The 8982-nt window shown below is 36.5% G+C and overlaps 1 long non-coding RNA gene across 1 annotated transcript; it reads right to left on the bottom strand.

Annotated features, from left to right (window-relative positions):
• Positions 1 to 6669: 6669 nt before the first annotated feature.
• LOC129358027 (uncharacterized) lies at positions 6670 to 7907 on the bottom strand. The gene is made up of 3 exons (XR_008605731.1): positions 7862 to 7907; positions 7581 to 7688; positions 6670 to 6897 (listed from the first exon to the last, which is right to left on the bottom strand). It is a non-coding gene; the product is annotated as an uncharacterized LOC129358027 (long non-coding RNA).
• Between the last annotated feature and the right edge of the window lie 1075 nt (positions 7908 to 8982).

Below are 8982 nucleotides of genomic sequence, written 5' to 3'. Positions count from 1 at the left end.
CTAAGAACAACGGTGGACAGCATGGAGCAGAAAATACACCAGCTAACTGGGAGGACAGACAGTGGCATCACTGATTTGATGTCAGAAAATAAAATGTTACGGGAAAGGATGGAGCAACAACAATGGAGAATCGAGGCGCTCAATAATGAGCTGGAGGAAACCAGAGTAACAATTGAATCACTGAAACAACAGTGCAGAGACTTAAGCAAGGAAAACCAAAGACTGGAGTCGAATAACATTTCAATCAGAAGGAGGGCAGAGAATGCTTTGAGGGAAAAAAATAGAGATCGCCAGTGGTTAGAGAATGAAAATAATGAATTAAATAAAGAACTGGTCACATTGAAAATTAAATTAGACAGGGTAAAGTCAAGGTCAGCACATGCCCAGATTGCAAAAACAAATGAGGACATGGCAGTAAAGATGGTGGATGAGCCCAAGCCAACGGTGTTTCAGAGAGTTGGGCGTGTTTTTGTTCAGATGTACCAGGAGGGTACACTACGATATTGGGTACCATCATGGATTTTTTAAAAGTGCTGTAAATCTGCCATTTAGACAAAAACACGCCCAACTCTCTGAAGCACTGTTGGATCTCTTCAAGAGAGAAGGTCTGGGTTGAAGGATGGAAGAGTTTTGGAGAGGAGGCTCCGTCTGATAGTGGATCCTCGGATTGTGGAAGAGCAGTGTGGTTTTCGTCCTGGTCGTGGAACAATGGCAGTTAGTCGGACTCGTTCCCTGTGAGAGTTGGACTCCACCAGGGCTGCCCTCAGTGATTCTGTTCATCACTTCATGGACAGAATTTCTAGGGGCAGTCAAGGTGTTGAGGAGATCCGTTCTGGTGGACTTAGGATCGCATCTCTGCTTTTTGTGGATGATGTGGTCCTATTGGCTCCATCGGGACGTGATCAGCAGCTCTCGCTGGAGCGGTTCGCAGCCGAGTGTGAAGCGGCCAGGATGAGAATCTGTGCCTCCAAGTCCGAGGTCCTGGTCCCTCATCACGGTCCCAGGGAGCCCCAGGGAAGACCCAGGACAGGCTGGAGGGACCATGTCTCTCAGCTGGCCTGGGAACGACTTTGGGTTCCATCAGAGGAGCTGCAAGAAGAGGCTGGGGACAGGAAAGACTGGACCTCCTTTCTGAAGCTGCTTCCCCCGAGACCCGACACTGGATTAGCAGCAGACAATGGACGGAAGGACAGACGGGTGGATGGACGGAAGGACAGACGGGTGGAAGGACGGACGGGTGGACGGGCGGACTGACGGATGGACGGGCGGATGGACGGATCTTTTTCACGTGGGTGTATCCTTTTTCAGTTTGCCTTTGTTTTTACATTTTCTACTGCACATATATCAAAGTCGAGTCCTGCAGTCAGACTACAGTGACTTATAAAAATCACTTTGTGTTTCTATTTTATTTTGTAATTAAATTTGTCTTCCTCTCTGCAGCTTGGGGAGCGTCCATGTGGCAGAAACATGGACAGTGGAGGGAGATGTGCATTTTGAGTTCTGCTCCAAATGTCCGATTATTAGAAGCCATTTTGGGCTTTTTCTTTTTTTTTTAAGTAGCTTACTGATGTTATGAGTTGCTGTTTTAGGTGTTAAAATACTATTTTTGTTTTCCAGACAATAGAAACACAAAAAGAAGCACAAACTACTAAAGTCTTTTTTGTTACTGTTTTCACTTGATGTTTTATGGTTACCGTTGTAACCATAAAACAATCTCTCCTTCAGTTTAACTTTATAACTGGAGACACAGTGTTGATGTAATTATAAAATAATCATTATAAAATAATGATATTGATCTTTGACAAAACTATTAAGTTTTGTCAAAGATCAATATGATTTTTACTGCGTTGTTGTTGTTAGCAGCTGCTGAAAACAACAATACAACAATAGTTACAGTAAATAAACAGTAAATAGTTATTAACTATTTAACAGTAAATAACTATTTACTGTTAAATAGTTATTAACTATTTAACAGTAAATAAATTACTATTTATTTACTGTTAAATAACACTAAATATTTATTTAACTATTAAATAAATATCTGTTATTTACTGTTATTTAAATAACAGTAAATAACAGATATTTATTGTTAAATAGTTCATAACTATTTAACAGTAAATATCTGTATATAAATCCCAGAATAACTGAAACCATGATAATTAGGAGAACTGCAGCAGTCAAAGCAGAAGGAAGAGTCACTGCTGCAGACTGGCTCCAAACTTCATCTGCTGGATTATTATCAGGAGTTGATTCTATTGGAAATAAAACAAACATTGTTAGAGAATATATGGTTCATATGAGTTTGACATAACATTAACATAGATCCACTCACCATTAACTGTGATGCTGAGATGGAGAAAATTTGTTCCATTAAGATTTGAACACTGACAGGAGTAGTTCCCACTATCAGCTGCTGTTAAACTGGTCTGGTGCAGAAACAGTTTGATTCCTGGTTTTTAGTGAGAATCTGGAGTCACACTGAGCAGACTGCACTCCTCTCCATTGTTCCTCTCCGTTCTGATTTTTCAAATGATCAATATATTTGATGTTTTGTTGGTGCAGATTGGAGTGAAATCAGATTCTTTCCTGATTGTTTTCACAAGAGTCACTGAAAGCAGGAAAGTACAATGAATAAGAAACTGATTTCTGTAATATTGGAATCTTTTAAAAATTAGAACAGATGTAAAACATTTCAATTATTGAACTTTAACGTTACCTTCAGAGTCCAGATATCATGCAAAACACGGCAGAAGCAGTAAAAGGTTGATTCTCACTGCGTCCATCTGACCTCCTTGTCGATGCAACATCTGCTGCTGCTCTGAACAGAGAGTCTCAAGTATCCTCTGAACTTTTATTGGACAACTCAAACCACAAATTGTCATCTCTCAAAGTGGTTCAAGAGGATGTAACACTTTTTTTCCTGAAAAGGAAATGTGTCTACATCACAGGGTCACTTTGAAACATCAGAACACAAACTAGAATTCTCTCTGCACATCTCAACATTACAGCTTAAATGCAATGTTAGGTAAAAAGCTTACTTGAAATAAAAGCTCATTTATATCAACCGTTACTGAAATGTATTTTAATGTGCTGTTGCCTCTTGGATCAAAACAGAGCTGGCGGCACACAGCATGTTGTCATGGCATGTTGAAATGTTTTACATCTGTTCTAATTTTTAAAAGATTCCAATATTACAGAAATCAGTTTCTTATAAATTGTTCTTTCCTGCTTCCTGTCTGGTTTTCTGCCCAGCAGGGGGTTAGTTAGTAAAACTTAAGATCTAAATGTCATGTTTGCTTTGCTTTGTTTAGGATCGTGAATATGAGCTGTAAAGAGAAATAAAAACGTCACACTGCAGATTACAGCATGCAGTACATTATGAGTAATAATACTCTTAATGTACTGCAAAAATACCTATCTTCCATTTATTTATGTTAAAAATAGATCCTTTTAAATAGATGTATTTTTTCTTTGTATTATTATTATTAAATCATGTCATAACAAAAGTATCCAGGACATAATATGTGTAAGACGATTACTTCTTACACATATCACATAAACAACTCACCAGCTCAGGAAGTGTGATGAGAAGATTAATAATAGTTTTCTGACATTTGATTTACTGAATGTTTCAACAAATTTAAAGAAAAAAACTTAAGATCTTTATCATGTGCTGCTTTGTCAAAACTGTCTCATCTATGAAGCAGTGGAATTTAAAGTAAGTCAGATCCAAGTATAGTTAGATATTGAGATATGCAACAAACTTGCACAATTTTGCAAAACCCTTTTTGAAATGGGAGACAATAAATAAACCGCATTTTTTATTAAAACAATGTGGTTAAAAAGTGACAGATGACCCAAAAAGATGTTAACTGATGTCTAATTTGGTTTAAAGGTGACCAGGGCTGATCATAGTCTGACCAAGTCTGACTCTTAATTTAAAATTGTTTGGGTTTTTTTTCTAAATTTGTGAGACATTGTTCAGTTATGTTTTCCTACAGTAAATAAAAACAAAAACAAGCAATGTTACATGTTTACACAAACCTATTTTTACACAACACAAATTAACAAATGTATTTTTTATTTTTTTAAATAAATGACCAAAAATGATAACTTTCCTTTGTGTTTGCTTTGTTGATTTGTTCATTTATGCTAAACCAACATGCTGCTGAGATCTCTGGAAACATGTTAATGGATGTTAATGGATGTACATACATATACATTTATTATATGAACACATGAACATGTCTTTATCAAAGGAACTTATAATGAACACTGGGAAATGAACCCAATGTGTCAAGACCTGTTGGACATAAATAAATCAAAAGGAAATGATCTGAAATACGCCAGAAACAAAAAATCCCAAGAATTATGATGATAAATTTGTTAAAAATTTGAAGAATCAGAATTAATTTGACAGCTGAGCAATAATGGCTGTTGAATAAAGAGAATTTTCTTTCTGAGTGTAGGAGCTGTACGGCTCAATTTCAGTCAAGTCCTGCAGAACAAAACATGTCATAGAATTAGCCTAAAAATTTGCATGTGTCAATAAAATAATGCATCAATTTTTAAAATATAAATTACCTCCTCTACATGATGAATGCATGACTCCATTTGCTTTCTGTTGGGAAATAAATTAATGCAACATTGACTTGTTTGATTGATTTATATTTTTACAGATAAGGTACTTTTTTTTATTTAAATATTGCTTATGTTGATAAGCCTAAGTGTAAATAAAAGAAAAAATATTGCATGTTTCTCACCGATGTGAACGTCTTCTGTATATAAATCCCAGAATAACAGAAACCTTGATCATTAGAACTGCAGCAGTCAAAGCAGAAGGAAGAGTCACTGCTGCAGACTGGCTCCAAACTTCATCTGATGAATTATTAGGATTTGATTCTATTGGAAATAAAACAAACATTGTTAGAGAATATATGGTTCATATGAGTTTGACATAACATTTAAATAGATCCACTCACCATTAACTGTGATGCTGAGATGAAGAAAATGTGTTCCATTAAGATTTAAACACTGACAGGAGTAGTTCCCACTATCAGCTGCTGTTAAACTGGTCAGGTGCAGAAACACAGTTTGATTCCTGGTTTTTAGTGAGAATCTTGAGTCACACTCATGAACAAAGTCACCTCCATCCTGATACAGCAGATTGGACTCCTCTCTATTGTTCCTCTCTGTTCTGATTTTACACACAATCATCATGATGATGTTTGACGTTTCATTGGTGCAGATTGGAGTGAAATCAGATTCTTTTCCGATTGTTTTTACAAGAGGTGCTGCAAACAAAAAAGAACAATGAATGACAAACTGTCTCATCTATGAAGCAGTGGAATTTAAAGTAAGTCAGATCCAAGTATAGTTAGATATTGATAAAAAACCTCAAAATTAAATTCAAAGCAATTCAATTTTTACGTTACCTGTAGAGTCCAGTTGGCAGCCAAACCACAGTAGTAGCAGTAAAATGCTGAATCTCACTGCATCCATCTAACCTGCTTATTTCATCCAAATCTGCTGCTGCACTGAACCGAGGACGTCTGAACTGTCCTTTAAAACTTTTTGGCGACACAAACCACAAACGCTCATCTCTCAAACCAGCACAAAAGGATGTGACTCTCTCTTTTTTTTTTCTTTTAAAGGAAATGCACCTGCATGATGGCGTCTCTTTGAAACAACAGACCACACAAACAGGAATGAACTCTGCCCAACTCAAATAAGAGTGAGTTTGATTGAAAGCAAAACAATCAACTATTATCCATGATTATATTTTCCAGTACTCTTAACATCTGAGATTAAAGCTTTGTCAGCATTATATGATGCTCGGCAGGATTTCCTGCTTGTTTTCTGCAACAATGTGGGGTTAGGAGATCTAAATGTCATGTTTGCTTTGTGGTCTTCACACATTTATAAGCTTGAATGTGAGCTGCAAAAAGATGAAAGGTCATGCTACAGCTTTATGTAGGATTTGTCCCTCATTGCTCCTTAATGCAACACTTTTACACCAACATATTGGCAACCAGACAGAAAAATGCAACAAACATCCTAGAGACGAATCTCACTGCAAAGATGTACGGATACAAATGCATTAGAACTGCTGGTTAATACAAAAAGTTTTAAAAAGTTAATACATTTGTTCTCCTTTCATTTTGAAATGTTTATAGGTACATATATTTTTTCTTGAATGTTTATCACAACTGCAGATGCTATCAGAAATATCACTATTTACTGTATGACAGTAAATTCTTAACATCTTGATATTAAGGTTTTTGCTCAGCGACAGCCAGAATCAAATTATACAGACAACAAAACTAAAACAACAGAAAGGCTTGCATTGTGGCATCACTTTTAAGTAGCAATAAAACAAAAATGTTCATGGATATTCAGTGACTGTTTTTATTTTAATCTTCCATCAAACATAAAATTATATCCTTCCATGTAGAAACAGAAATCAGATCCTATTGTAAATTATTGTGCTATACAGGTGAAACAGTGGCCATCATTTTCAAAGGTGGAGTAGATTTATTTATATATCATTTTTAAAATAAAAATGTGGGAGCTGTTTACAGAAAAAAAAAAACACACCAGATATGTCAGAAACATGACATAAAAGCAAAATCAAGTAGAAATAAGTAAAAATGCCCAAAAAATAAATGATTTTTTGTGTTAAAGTTCAACATGCAAACTAACAGAAAGGTTGTGAAGTACAACATAACGAGGAAATCCTGTTGTATTCATCAAGACAGATCTTTAATTCAAAATGTTTTCATAAATGTTTCCCAGCCCGTCAGTGACATTTGTTTCTGATTTATACTGATGGTGACCAAAGGAGACAGTTTGATAAATGTCTCTGGTTTGTTGTGGGAGACTTGAGTACAGTTCATCCTGAACAATAAAAGACAAAATATAGTAATAAGAAAGGCCAAAAGGCCAAAGTCAAGTGAAACATAATTTAATGTCTCTGTTGGGAAAAGACGTTTAAATAACTGTTTAATAAAAGACAGGAGTAAATAGATACATTAATCATTTAGTTCTTATCAATTTTTTTTCCTTTTTCACTTTTGAATTGTTGCTTAAATGCAAAGATCAGTGTTTGCATACAGTGCAGTTTAGTTCCTAAATTAAATTCTCTCCCTTAGAGCAACAGTGCCATCTTGTGGTCATTCTGGAAAGCACATGCAATACAGATATTTTTGGATTTCTGTCACTGCTCCTTTATTGGAGCTGAAACAATCTGTTTATAGAAACAGAATTAATCAGAAACTTCCTCCAGTTAAATATGATGTTGACAGGAAATGATGTTTCTGACTATCAATTATGTTAATACACTCATTATTTAAGTATTCAGGAAAGTAAGTTTTGTGCCATCTAGTGATTGAGATGTTACAAGTTGTATTGGATGTCATAAAGACCACCACTAGATGAATGGATGTAAAATCTAAAATTAGAGGTAAAGTTTTAAGACATTTTTTTACAGAATAAAAGGAAAACATGTTCTTGATGTATTTTCTAGTCCTTTTTGTGACAATCTGAAAATAGTTACTTATAAAATAAGCATATTTACTCACTACAGTAGCAGTTTCTCCTTGTGCAGACGATCCGGAGGTTTCAGCTCTTAGACAGGCGCTTTAAAACTGAAATAAACTCCAGATTCACATGAAAGTTCAATATAAAATCTGGAGGTAAATTTTAAGAAAATATGTTCAAAGATACAAAAGTTTAGATTCAAAATAAAACAATCATATTGAAGATGCAGACAAAGATTGTAAGTGAAATTTGAAATCTGGAGCTTCAGTTATAAAGCTTGAATTGAGGTAAAGAAATTATGAATATTGAATTAGTTTCTCACCGTTGTGGACGTCTTCTGCAGATAAATTCCAGAATAACTGAAAACATGACAACCAAGAAACCTGCAGCAGTCAAAGCAGAAGGAAGAGTCACTGCAGACTGGCTCCAAACTTCATCTGCTGGATTATTATTAGGAAATGAGTCTATTGGAAATAAAAAACATTCTCAATCTCAACATCAGGAGAGTTGTGGGTTATAAAGTACGGCAACCTTAATCCATGTAGGTGTTGTTCTGTAGCGATGTCCCATCCCGACCATTTTCTCCATGCTGCCTCAGCTGGGTAGACCACCTACTGAGTGGGCCGTCGGTGGTATCCCTATTTTTTCAGAAATACTTTGTTGGAATCCCCTTGGTGGGATTCTGGGCGATTTGATTTCCCAGTGAACTTCTCGCCAGTGGCTGGTGAGGACCCAGGTGGATTTATAAAGATCCACAACCTTCACTGCGGTCATCAGTTCTTCTTCCTGAAATTTTTAAGAAACAAAAAATCTCCAGGCTGTAGGTTATGTAATTGTTTGCCTGCTGGCACGGGTCGTCCTCCTTGGGCCTGCCGTCTTTAATTGATCTGTAAGAGAAATACAGAAGTTAATCATGTTGTCATTACATGTTGTTGAAATAATTCCAGGTTTCATCGGTGGTCCCATTGCAATGTTTGGGAAATCCTGCAAATAATGTTGTGTTTTTATCTTCTTCGCATGCGCATGTAAACACAGAACACTGAGACAAACATTACACGTAAACAATCATTCACTCCAACATGAAACAGACACAAACACACATTGGACGCCATCAGAATTAAAAGTCAGTCAAATTTGCATTACAACAGAACCTGGTATAGTCAGGTGGAACACCCTCCACGATGTCCTGTAAATCCTCCTCTGAAAGGAAAGCCTTGACCCTCTGGGGAAGCTTCCCTGGTTGCCATCAAATCTTCCTCCTCGGCCCCTGTGCAACCTTCGGCCTCCTGGTTGAGGTTTGAATCGTCTCTGAAAGCAGTCTCTGGCTCAATGTCCTTGATGTCTGCAGATAAAAACAAACATCAGCCAGTGTCGGGCTTTCTGACTGTCCATACTGACCTGGCTGTCCATACTGTCCATACTGTCCTGGCTGTGCATGTTCAG

This window comes from Poeciliopsis prolifica, unplaced genomic scaffold, assembly GCF_027474105.1.
Source record: "Poeciliopsis prolifica strain line A6 unplaced genomic scaffold, Auburn_PproV2 SCAFFOLD369, whole genome shotgun sequence".
Taxonomy (NCBI): domain Eukaryota; kingdom Metazoa; phylum Chordata; class Actinopteri; order Cyprinodontiformes; family Poeciliidae; genus Poeciliopsis; species Poeciliopsis prolifica.
The sequence above is the reverse complement of the archived record's forward strand: the minus strand, read 5'-3'. Positions and strand labels throughout refer to the sequence as shown.